The following is a 13,870-nucleotide window of genomic DNA, read 5'->3' as shown; positions in this document are numbered from 1 at the left end:
ACATTTCGATAGTTCATGTTTTGTAATAATACTATTTTAGTATTATGAGAATGATGATGTGATTTATATGTATTTGGGATATGAGGGTTGTTACAAAAATTGACTGCAAAAATGCAATTACCGACACGGGTCTCGAATCGGGCAAAAACGTAATCTGGTAATAAGAGCCCCAAGGCCCAAGGCCCATCTTTTGACCATTAATATTAGGTAATGTCACACCAAAGCCCAATGTCAATCCTTCTTTTGGGCCTCTCACTAACTTGATAATTCATGTGTGTAAGGCCATATAAACATATGAAAATTTTCTTCTTTTTCCTATGTGGGACAAGTGTGGAGTAATATCCAACAATACCCCACATTTTCTATTCAAACTCCTACACTACCCCACATTTGAATAGAAAATAAGCTTACAAACATAGGAAATTATTTGCTATTCATGGAGCGAAATACAATGTACATCAGGAAAGATGTCTTTTGGACTTGAACCGTCCTTAGTGAATACAAATCGGATCTACTTAGTGGGTAGTGTACATAAGTCTTGAACTAACCATCATGAGTAGTAAATCTAGACAATTAGCATCACATACATCATATCTATACGTATATCTATTCTTACGGTTGTGTTCATTTCGGTCGTGAACAAAATCCTTTCTTCATGAGACTTTTAGAGAACTTAGCCATCTCGGTTCTCAAAGATGTGACCGCACACCAATCTCACATAGGTAATGTCAATCAGCGACATTCCATAGTATCCCACTGTAAGAGCTATTGACATTATTAAAAATAAATTCAACCCTTAAACTTCTACGGAAAACACAAATAATTTATCATAGGAATAAGCATACCTTTGTGTTAAGCGCTTGAATCTTCCTCAACTAGTTGGCCTATTGAACCTAGGCCATGGGATCTCCATTGTTGCTAGGTTAGGTTTCCGCCAAGGAGTGACTCTTGTATTGGCTTTAAGCCCATTCCCCTYGATGAAAAAATGACTTGTTCTCGATTTAGGCCTTTTGTCAAAGGATCTGCAATGTTTGCCTTTAACCTTATGTAATCAATGGAGATTATTCCATTCTTCAACAAGTCCTTTATCGTGTTATGGCGTCGTCTTATATGTCTAGACTTGCCATTGTAGATTTGGTTCTTTGCTCGTGTTAGAGCAGCCATGCTATCACAATGTATATAGATAGCAGTACCAGGCTTTGGCCATGACAAAATACCTTCAAGAAAACTCTTGAGCCATTCGGCTTCTTCAACAGCTTTGTCTAAAGCGACAAACTCAGCTTCCATAGTCGAGCGGGTATTAACCGTTTGTTTGGATGACTTCCAAGATATTGATGCTCCATCAAGTGTGAATATATATCCACTTGTGGACTTACTTTCTAAATTGTTTGAAATCCAGTTCGCATCACAATAACCTTCTATCACAGGAGGATACTTTGTATAGTGTAAACATAATGAATTGTATGTTTGAGATAACGAAGCACTCTCACTAGTGCATACCAGTGATCTCTTCCCAGATTATGTGAGTACCGGCTTAATCTACTCACCGTATATGCAATATCCGATCTCGTACAATTCATGATATACATCAAGCTACCAAGAACTTGAGTATATTCCAATTTGTGATACACTATCTCCTTGATTCTTTTTTAGATTAGTAGATGGATCAAAAGGGGTTACCACTGGTCTATCCTCATAATGTCCAAATTTTCTGAGGACTTTTTCAATGTAATGGGATTGTATTAGAATGTAGCCTTCAGAATTCCGGTGAATCTTGATTCCGAGAATTACATCCGCTACTCCCAAGTCTTTCATATCAAATGAGGAATTCAATATTTTTTTCGTTTGATTGATCACATCCATGTTGGTACCCATGATCAGCATGTCATCCACATACAGGCATATGATTACATATGCATTCTTATATTGCTTGACATACACACATTTATCACATTCATTTATCTGAAAACCTTGAGATAAGAGTGTGTGATCAAACTTTTCGTGCCACTGCTTTGGCACTTGTTTAAGTCCATATAGGGACTTAGTCAGTTTGCAAACCTTGTTCTCTTGACCTTTAACAACAAACCCTTCGGGTTGTTGCATATAGATCTCTTCATCCAGTTCACCGTTTAGAAATGCAGTTTTCACATCCATTTAGTGTATTTCCAAATTGTGAATCGTTGCAATTGCCACAAGAGTTCTTATAGAGGTTATTCTCGTAACTAGAGAGTAAGTGTCAAAGAAATCTTGACCTTCTTTTTGACGATATCCTTTGGCTACCAAACGAGCCTTATACTTTTCAATCGTCCCATCAGGTCTAAGTTTTCTTTTAAAGATCCATTTATGGCCTATTGGTTTGTGTCCCGGTGGGAGATTAACCAATTTCCATGTATTATTTTGGATAATGGAATCAATCTCACTCTGTATGGCCTCTTTCCAATAAGGAGCTTCAGAAGAATCCATAGCTGCCTTATAGGTCAACGGTTCACCTTCTACATTAAAGGCCATGTAATCTGGTCCAAAATCTATGGCTATTTTCCCACGCTTACTTCTTTTAGGTTCAATTTCCTTTTGTACATTGGAAGTGCCTTCCTCATTCGGGTTTGTACTTGGATTTGGTTCATCATGAGGTGAGATTTTCTCATTTCTTCTTTTTGTCGGAATAGAGATTGCTTTCTCCTTGTCTCTATAAGGAAATGAGGTTTCAAAGAATTCTGCTTCGGATTCTATTATCGTGTTTTTATGCACATCCTCATCTTGTGACTTGTGTACAAGAAACCTATAGGCTGCACTATTCTTGGCTGGACAAAGATATATGCAATCTATGGTTTTCGGTCCAAGTTTAGTCCTCTTTGGTAAGGGGACTTGAACCTTAGCTAGACAACCCCACACTTTCATCCTTTTGAAGGTAGGTAATCTACCTTTCCATAATTCATATGGTGATTGATTACTCTTTTTATGAGGGATTTTGTTCAATATCGTATTAGCAGTAAGACAAGCTTCACCCCATAGACTGAGTGGAGCCCCGGACGTGATCAACATTGAGTTGATCACGTTATTTAGTGTTTTGTTCTTCCATTCGGCTACCCCGTTTTGTTGAGGGGTATAAGGTGCAGTAGTTTGATGTACTATACCATGAGAAGAACAAAATTCAGCAAATTCATGGGATTCATACTCCCCTCCTCTATCGGACCTTAGAATTTTGATCTTCTTGTCGAGTTGATTCTCGACCTCGGCTTTATATGTTTTAAACATATTAAGAGCCTCGTCCTTAGTATGTAACAAATAGACAAAACAGAACTTACTACAATCATCTATAAATGATATATAGTAATTTTTCCCTCCTCTAGTTGGAGTTGCCTTAAAGTCACACAAGTCTGTATGAATTAAACCAAACACTTCATTGGATTTCTCAACTGATTTGTGGGGATGACTTGTGTACTTGGATTCTACACAAGTTTCACACTTTGTCATCTTGCCCATTGAACCTTTAGGTAACATGTTAAGATTCATCATTCTTTGTAAAGAACGAAAGTTAACATGTCCCAATCGAGAATGCCACAAACTAGGTAAGTCTATCATGTACATAGAAGGAGCGGAGCTTGAGTCCACGTTTGTCTTATTCATAGTAATAGCATTGTTATTTACAGTGCTGATCTTAAAGAGCCCATCATGAAGTTAGCCCTTCCCAACATACACACCACCCTTGGTGATGACAAACTTGTCTGATTCTATTACAACTTTGAACCCTTTGTTACTAAGAACCGGGCCAGAAATCAAGTTTTTGCTAATTTCAGGTACATGTAAGACATTAGAGAACATGAGCTCTTTTCCAGAAGTGAGCTTGAGGGTCACGCTTCCTCTGCCCTCCACCTTAGTTGTAGTAGCATTCCCCACGAACATTGGTTCCTCATTGTGGACCTTCGTATAGGTTGTGAACAGATTGTGAGAGTTGCATATGTGCCTTGATGCACTCGTGTCGAGCCACCAATCAACATTGTTGGTCACCATGTTTGCCTCGATCACGCCAACGAACCGGTTTTCTGAATCATCGATGTGAGCTTGATTGGACGGGCCAGCACCTCCGCTTCCTCCTTCGTTTCCTTGATTCCTTTTGAACCTACAATCTTTTGCTCGATGTCCACTCTTTCCACATACCCAACAAAGGATGGGTTGTTTCTTGAAAGGGCGTTTAGTTTGGGAAAGAGGATTCTTTGCATTGAAATATTGTTTTGTTGGAACTTTGCCTTTCATTTTCATAAAACGTTCATTGCTGAACTTTTCTTTGGATGAGTTACCCACCACCATATTGGTGTTGGGCTCCAAAGAGGTTCCACAATCCTTCTCGGTTTTTCTATTGTCTTCCTCAACTCGGAGTTTCAATACAAGTTGATCAAAAGTCATCTCTTCTGTTAGATGCTTAAGATACAACTTAAAATCCTTCCAAGTGGGAGGCAATTTCTCAATGACAGCACTAACCAGAAAGTTAGAGTTCAAACCATACCTTCAACCTCGAGTTCATGAGCCAAGATTTGAATCTCCTCCACTTGCTTGACAACCGAACGAGAATCGTTCATCTTGAAGTTGAGAAACTTTCCCACAACGAATTTCTTAGAGCACGCCACTTGCATTTTTTATTTGGTCTCTAACGATTTCCATATCTCCCTTGCGGTATTGAAAGTGGAGTATATATCATTCTAAGAATCGTCTAGTCCATTCAGAATATAGTTTCGACAACTATATTTGTTGCTAGACCAAACATCGACCGCTCTTTGGGATTCCGCAATTTGTCTAGCGGTATGAACATTCATCCCTTCACTAATAGGCGGATTAGTAGGCTCCTGTTTCGTGAGGACGTTCGAAACTCGCAGCGTGGAAAAGTAAAACAACATTTTTTGTTGCCAACGCTTGAAATCTGAACCCTTGAATTTGTCGGATTTTTCAGCGTAATTCTTCAATATCGTTGATTGATCCATTTGTTTCTATTATGTAGAGACAAATTTCGTCTTAGATTGTTAGAACCAATCCAACAAAGTATACACTTCCAAATTAGAAAATAAAACAAAAACAAATAGAAATTAACCAAGAAATTTAGTAAAAATCTAACATTTACGATGATATTTCTATATTCCAAGATTGAGAGATAGAGGCCTGCCACAGCACTGTCCTAAGACGAAATTTCGCCCCCAATCGTGCGTTGGTAAATGGACGTTGTCTTGAGAATACAACTATCTAATCGGATTGATGCACGTCAATCCAATTCCATCGAATCGATAATACGTTCTATGAAGCAACGATAGAGAGAGAAAATTATTGAGAGAGAGTTGTGTGTGTAAAAAGAAATTCGAATCTGATTTCTGGGAGACGAACCACAAAGACGAAAATTAACTGCAAAAATGCAGTTACCAACACGGGTCTTGAATCGGGCAAAAACGTAATCGGGTCATAAGAGGCCCCAGGCCCATCTTTTGATCATTAATATTGGGTAATGCCACACCAAAGCCCAATGTCAATCCTTTTTTTGGGCCTCTCTCTAACTTGACAATTCATGTGTGTAAGGCCATATAAACACATGAAACTTTCCTTCTTTTTCCTATGTGGGACAAGTGTAGAGTAATATCCAACATTACATACCAAGATCTCAATTCACAAAAAACGCTAAAAATATTCACAATTCTCATAATAAAACGTATTTTTAAAGTGTATTTGAGTGATCCGTACGACAAATTTAATAATGTATTAAAAATATATATCATTAAAAAAATATTTTTTAAGGGTGGGCCGGCGGCCCATAACCGGTTATAAACTAGCATGACCGGTATTCGACTGGGACCGGTTATAGCCGGTTATGAGAAATATTGGGACCGGTCTGAGACCAATTTTTGGCCATCACTATTTTAAAGTATGTTCGGTGATGTATCTTTTTATAAAAAAAATCAAATTGACTAAAACAATAAATAAATTAAATAAATGTTTATAAATAAGAATTGCTGATTGATTAAAAAACAACAAATATAACTGTTAATATTTATCGAGAGTTGCTTGGTAAATATCAATAAAAGATATGCTAGATAATATTGGTTTAAATATCATTAGTGTCGAAAAAATGTGGATATATGTTTTTAAAAAATGATATGCTAAATAATATTGATTTAAATAATATTATTGATTATTTTTTTAGTCTAAGAATGCTCAAAAAAAGGTATGTTGTATGAATTATTATTACTTATCATATATGTGTTAAAATTGATAATTAAAGAGTTGTGTCATGTATTCATTTTTCTGTATAATATAATGAAAAGAAAGGCTTTTATTAATAGGCACAATAGAGAAATAAAAGGAAATACAGGCCTGTCAAGGAGTTGTAAATGAGAAAAATAGATCGTTGATTGATCACTGAATTCTAGGAAAGAATGTTGACCAATGGTTGATCCTATGAATTCCTCAAGCATAATTTTTTTCCTTTTTTAACACTCCCCCTCAAGAGAATAGTGGGATTTCCAAAATTCAACTTGACCAAAAAATTGCTGAAGATTCTCCCGTTAACCGCTTTTGTCAGAATGTCGGCCAGCTGGTCTTCTGATCGAACAAATGGTAATTTAATGATCTTTGCTTCCATTTTTTCTTTAATGAAGTGTCTGTCCACTTCTACATGTTTTGTTCGATCACGTTGAACTGGGTTTTCTGATATTTGGACGGCGACTTCATTATCGCACATGATTCTGCTAGTTTCTTTAGCGAAGAAACCAACCTCTTTCAACAGTTTTCGAATCCATAAAACTTCTGCTAAACCCCGTGCTAACCCTCTGAATTCTGCTTCAGCACTTGAAAGAGCTGTCACCTTCTGTTTTTTGCTTCTCCATGTGACAAGATTCCCACCGACTAGAGTGAAGTAACCGGATGTCGATCTTAGATTTCCTTTATCTCCTGCCCAATCTGCATCCGTATATACTTGAGTTTTTAAATGCCCATTTGATTTGAATAGAACTCCATGACCAGACGTTCCCTTAAGATATCTAATAATTCTCCACACTGCTTCCATATGAGCGACTTGAGGTTGATGCATGAATTGGCATACTACCCCTACAGCGTAAGCAATATCTGGACGGGTATGTGAAAGATAAATCAACTTTCCCACCATCCGTTGGTATCTCCCTTTGTCTGCCAACTCTGCTCCTTCTTCCATATGAAGTTTTTGATTTACAACCATAGGAGTATCAGTGGGTTTGCAATCGATCGTCCCAATTTCTGCCAACAAGTCAAGGATATATTTTTTCTGGAAAATGAAAATCCCTTGTTTTGACCTTAGTACTTCAATGCCAAGGAAGTATTTAAGTCTACCCAAGTCTTTTATCTCGAATTCCGTGAACAAGTTTGTCTTTAGCTTTGTCATTTGTTCTTCATCATTCCCTGTAATTATCATATCATCAACATAGATAATTAAGCAGGTTATGAGTTTGTCTCTTCATTTGATAAACATAGTATGATTTGAATTACTCTGTTTAAACCCATATTTCTTCATAGCAAAAGTGAACTTGCCAAACCAAGCTCGGGGGGCTTGTTTCAATCCATAGAGTGATTTCTTCAGACGACAAACTTCCCTAGGTTTAAAGTTTCCCGTGAATCCAGGAGGAGCTTTCATATAGACTTCTTCTTTAAGCTCTCCATGTAGAAAAGCATTTTTCACGTCAAACTGATGGAGTGGACATCCTTCATTTGCAGCTATTGAGAAGAGAACCCTAATCGTGTCAATTTTGGCAACTGGAGAAAAGGTCTTGGCGTAATCAATCCCATATGTCTGAGTGTACCCTTTGGCTACTAACCGGGCCTTGTATCTTTCAACAGTTCCATCCGGCTTGTGTTTTACAGTGAAAACCCAACGACATCCCACCGTTTTTTTCAAATGGGATGATACATTTTTCCCATGTATCGTTTTTCTTTAGTGCATCCATCTCCTTTTGTATTGCTTTTTTCCAGTTCTTTGATTGTAAAGCTTGCTCGATGGTGGTTGGGATTTCTTCAGAATATAATGAGGCAGCAATGCCTGGGCTTCTTTTGATAAGTTCCCTTTGGCTATGTTTGCCATAGGATAACTTGAACTTCGAGCCTCCTTTTCAGGAGAATATCTTTTTGGAGGAACTTCTCCATTAGCCCTTGGAGGGAAAACATATCTTCCAGTACACTCGGCTTGTATTTGATTTTCTTGTTCATCCTGTAATGGGACATCCTGCTCTATCTCATGGTTAGATGAATCAGAAGTGTCAACATTCTCATGGGTTTGAGAGTTAGACAAAGAAGAAGAAGAGAGGACAATATTCTCAACGCTCTCGTAGGTTTGGGAGTTACTTACCTCGGACGTCAGGTTGGGAGGATCATGTTCAGTAACACTGATTGTTGGCGTCGTGGATTGTGGTGATCACTCGGTTTGGGTATTGTGATTAATTTCTTCTGATGATGGCATCCATTTCAACCAACTCAATGTGTCACTGTATTCACTTTCCCCCTGACCAGTGTGTTGGGTGCTGTATAAGTATTCAGTTTCAAGAAAATCACAGTTCATGGTAGTGAACATGTGACGTCTTTTTGGACTGTAACACCGGTATCCTTTTTGGTTGACTCCATAACCTACAAAGACACATTTCTCAGCGCATGGATCAAGTTTGGTATGTTCTGTTTTAGGTATGTGGACAAAAACAGAACAACCAAAGACACGAGGTTTGATGGTAAAGGTAGAAGGAAGTTCAATGAATTTAGACAATGTTTGAAGGGGGGGTTTTTGAGGTCAAGAGCTTTGGTTGGAAGACGATTTATAAGATAGGTTGTTGTGGCAAGGGCTTCAGGCCAAAAAGATCTCGGGACTTTGGATTCAATTAGAAGGGCATAGGTTATTTCTAAAAGGATGCGGTTTTTCCGTTTGGCAACACCGTTTTGTTCGGGGGAATGAGAACAGGAGGTTTGATGAATTATCCCCCTTTTTTTGACAAAACTCTTTCATGGAGGTGTTAACAAATTCTCCCCCATTATCAGATCGTAGGATTTGTATGTCTCTTTTGAATTGGATTTTAATCATGGTATAAAACATAGAGAATTTTTCAAACACTTCGAATTTATTTGTCATGAAATACGTCCAAGTCATACGGGTGCAGTCATCAACAAAAAGCAAGAAATACCAAAAGTTTTGTCCCCTGGTAATTTTTGTAGGTCCCCACACATCTGAATGAATCAAAGAAAAAAGACAATCCACCTTAGTATTATTTGGTGTGAAGACATGTTTATGACTCTTAGCCAAAACACAAGTTTCACAACTTAATACTTTATTTGAAGGAAATAATTTACGTAATAAGATATGTAAATATCCAGTGGACGGGTGTCCCAATCTTCTGTGACATAACCAAGCTTCCCTATTCATAGTTCCATGAGCCAGCATCACAGTACCTTGTCGAGTCACTTTGTCCACGTAGTATAATCCTTGGCGTTCAGTGCCACATCCAATAATCATTCCGTCCTAATGTCTTGTAAGATACAAAAGGTAGGGTGCATTAAAACCATGCAGTTTAGTTCTTTTGTAACATGGATGATGGATAACAATTTATGAGATAAGGATGGGACATAAACACAATTTGATAACTTCAAGGTTGGTGAAATTTCAATACTTCCTCCTCCTCTCACTTGAACTATTTCCCCATTAGCAGTACGAATTTGAGATTTTCGAGGTTTTGACATTGAACACATATCAGAAAGTTCAAATGTCATGGTGTCGGTAGCACCACAATCAAGTATCCATGAATCATTATTTTTATTTTCCCCATAGTTTGCTGCCATGTTAACCTCCCCAATGGTAACAGGATTTTGAGGTTCCCCTTTTGATAAATCAGAAATTTGATGGTTAAAGAACTTTGGGTTTAAAATTGAAGTACTACAAATGGAAGGGTTTGGGAGGACACTCTCAAACCCTATACCTTATTCTTCTTTATTCACCGTCGCTAGAAAACCAAATCCATTTTCTTTTCCAACGGTTCTTTAGTGGTCTCCGCTGCTGTTGGTGATCTCTAGGTTCCCATGGCAGCTGCCGCCTTGCCGTCTTTACCCTTCTTGTGGCCATCGGTCCACCATTCGGGGTGTCCCACAAGTTTGAAACATTGGTCCTTTGTGTGTTTCATCATGCCACAGTAGCTGCACTTTAATCATGACTTATCCACCGGGATGATGGCCCCATCGCCCGTCCATGGTCTGACCGGCGTTGGCCTTTTGTGATAAATCCTGAGCCTTCGGTTTCGCTTGACCCAGTGACTACAAATTCGGTCACCACACGCTGTTGTGAATGTGTGTCTCCTGAGGATGCCCCAAGAATGTGTTGGTGAGCGGTATTCTTTCTTACGACAGCATAGGCTTCTTCGGCTGAGGGCAAGGGATCCCATGCAAGATTTCTCTTTTGATGGGATCGTATTTGCGATCAAGGGCATTTAGAAATTGGAACAATTTTTGTTCAGCTCTAATTTTGTTGTAAGCCGTGATGTCAATTGCACATTTCATTGGGTTTGGGTCTCTTCTTTCTATCTCTCCCCAGATCTCCTGCATCGTGATCCACAGATCTTCAAGAGACATACCAGTTTTCTTGATTTCATTTGCCTTGACATGTAGGTCAAATGTTTGAAGTTTGTCCTTGCCACTGCTATAAGTAATAACCAGGGCATCCCACAGTGATTTTCTAGTGGGAAACTCGGTCAAATTGATAGCAAGTGTAGGTTCTATGTTTTGTATAAGCCACGAGAAGACAACCAGGTCATCTTGTTCCTATTGCTCGTTCTTCTCATTTGTTGTTTCTGGGGGATTTGTGGATAAATGTCTTAGCATGACTTTTAACTTTCCTCCTATTGCCACTTTGATCATTCGAGCCCAAAAAGCATAATTTTGACTGTTGAGGTTGAGGCTGATTTTGAGACTATCAGACAGATTCTGTTTTGGGTTTTGGGGCTGGGAATTGAGACCATTTTTGATGAGATTGGTGATTTGGATAGTTAACTCTTGGTCACTGGGCATGGTAGCTTGGTAAGAATGAGTTTGTGGGTGATCGGTAGATGATGAGCAAAACTGTGTTGTTTGATCCTAGAACCATTCAACACTGCTCTAATACCATGTTAAAATTGATAATCAGAGGGCTGTGTCTTGTATTCATTTTTCTGTATTTTATAATGAAAAGAAAGGCCTTTATTAATAGGCACTACAACAGAGAAATAAAAGGAAATACAAGGCTCTCAAGGAGCTGTAAATGAGGAGAATGGATTGTTGATTGATCACTGATTCTGGGAAAGGATGTTGACCATTGGCTGAACCCATGAATTCCTCAATCATATTTTTTTCCTTTTTTAACGATATGTTTATTAATAAACTAAAAATATATTACGTTCTTGAGTAAATTGCATACAAATGGGTATTATATAAAGCAAATTGCATTAAAATACAATGTACTTTGTGTTGATTCTTATTTTGGCAACTTATTTTCTAAATATTTGTGGGTACCTAGGATGTAACATCTCAAAGGTTTAGGTATGTTGAAGTTATTGAAATGTTGAAATGACCAGTACAAACATACACTGATCAAAAATCAGATGAAGGCATGCGTTAAAGTTGACATGCAACATTTAATATATTGGTGCATATAAAAGACAACTTGCAAATCACCCGTTTGACAGAAATACTAAGTGTTAGTTTCTTAGGTAAATTGGTGAATATTTGAAGACTATATTAATTTTTCAGATCTGATAAAGTACAATCTTCTACTCTTATGGTATCTCTTTATTCAGATTGTTTAGGATAGATCTTATGTTCTTTTCGCAACCACTATGTGATTCTTTGTTTTTATAGAACATATAGAATTAAAAAAAAATTGTGATTTTATTCACTAAAAAACTTGATAGAGAAAAAAGATTTCAGAAAGTAAAATATGTATACCTTACCTCGCTCTCAATTGGATTAATTTTGTTCATGGGTCTAATAGTTTTTATATCCTTTGGGGATATATATGTATATATATATATATATGCGTGTGTGTGTGTGTTGTTTTGACTGATTAAAGATGATTAAGGTTGTTAGAGTAGTTTGATTTATTTCTATATACAGATTCGAACCTACGACCAATTGGTTAACAGCCGATCGCTATACCACTGAGCTATTGAGGAACACCGGGAGATTCGATCTCATAGAGTTCCATTCTCGTTCTCAACCCATGACCAATATGAGCTCGAAGCTTCCTTTGTAACTCCGGGAACTTCTTCGTAGTGGCTCCATTCCATACCTCATTTCATAGAGAACCTCAAAATGGCTCTATTTCATTATATTCCATCCATATCCCAATTCCATTCATTTAATATCCTTTTGGTGTCATTGACATAACATATACCATTACCCAACTACGACCAACATGCTTTCACTTTCATATTTTGTTTATGGTTGTGTAATGAAGGTGGGTCAAGCCAGTAACCCCACGACCCTTAGGTGACATTTGATACATTGGAATCCGATTGAATTTGAAGGAATTGGAAAGACCAATTTAATTGACCAAATTTCTTTCATGCGTTTGGTCTATTCTATGAGTTTCAATACGGAATTCTAATTCCACAATGATGAAATTCAAAATTTGTGGTTCTAATAAGGAATTCCAATTCCTTTCATCCAATTTTTTTAGAAACATTGTTATGTTTTATTGGTACTCCCATCTATTCCATTCCACCATGACAATCATCACCACCATCACCGGCACAAACCACTGCCACCACCATCACCACCACCACCATCGCCACCACAACTGTAATAGTTTGGTTATCATTTTAATTTTATATATATATATATATATGTATGTATTTATTTATAAATATACATATATATATATATATGATATATGTAAGTATGTATATGATGTGTGTGTAGGTTTTAAAATATATATATATATATATATATTAAAGTGGTAGAGTGGTCGGCTATTAAGCCGCCTCTCAAACCCTTGTTCATGTGGATGTATATAAAGTTTTTGTGAAGAGAATCACACACACACACATTCCATATTTTTCTAAACTCTCTGAAGAAATTGAAGAATTTGCACAAGAAGAAGAAGAATTCAAAGGCTTTGATTTTCAACTTCGAAAAGGTGAGTGTATAGAGCTTTGAGATATGAATTGTTTATATATGGACTGAAAAGCTTTTAGATCTGATTATTATGATTTCTGGGGCATTTTATGATGATATTTGTGTTTACCGGCCCAGTGGTGTCCGGATTGTAATCTGGATATTTAAACTGGATATGCTTTGTCCGGATATCTCTTAAACCGGACAAAAAGTGAACGGTTTATGTTAAAAACCGGGCAAGAGGTGTTCGGATAATGTGTAAACCGCTTAAAGAATCATGTGATGTATTGACCGGATTGCTAAACCGGTCAAGAGTTGTACGGTGCGTTGACCGATTTATATTAAACCGCTCAAAGGTTGAATTATGTATTGATCGGTTTAATCTAAACCGGATGACAAAGAAAGTGATGTGGTGTCCGGATTTGTAAACCGGACAAGAATGTTACATTTTCATGTTTATATTGATCGGATTGCTAAACCGGACAAAGATGGTTTCAAAGTGTCTTGACCGGATTTCTAAACCGGAGAAAGAGTTGGCTTATTTTCAAAGTATGTTGTCCGGACTTCTAATCCGGACAAGTTTGACCGGACTTCATATCCGGAGAAAGAGTTTGTTTATGGGAAATGGTTTTGGAAAATGTTTTTGAAATAATATTTGAGCAGTGTAAACTGCGGGTGAGATGGCGGTGTAACCGCGAGAGTGATATGAGCAGTGTAAACTGCGGGTGAGATGGCGGTGTAACCGCGA

Source organism: Cynara cardunculus (assembly GCF_001531365.2).
Source record: "Cynara cardunculus var. scolymus isolate 2C chromosome LG 2, CcrdV1, whole genome shotgun sequence".
Classification (NCBI taxonomy): Eukaryota; Viridiplantae; Streptophyta; class Magnoliopsida; order Asterales; family Asteraceae; genus Cynara; species Cynara cardunculus.
This window is presented reverse-complemented; position numbering follows the sequence as displayed.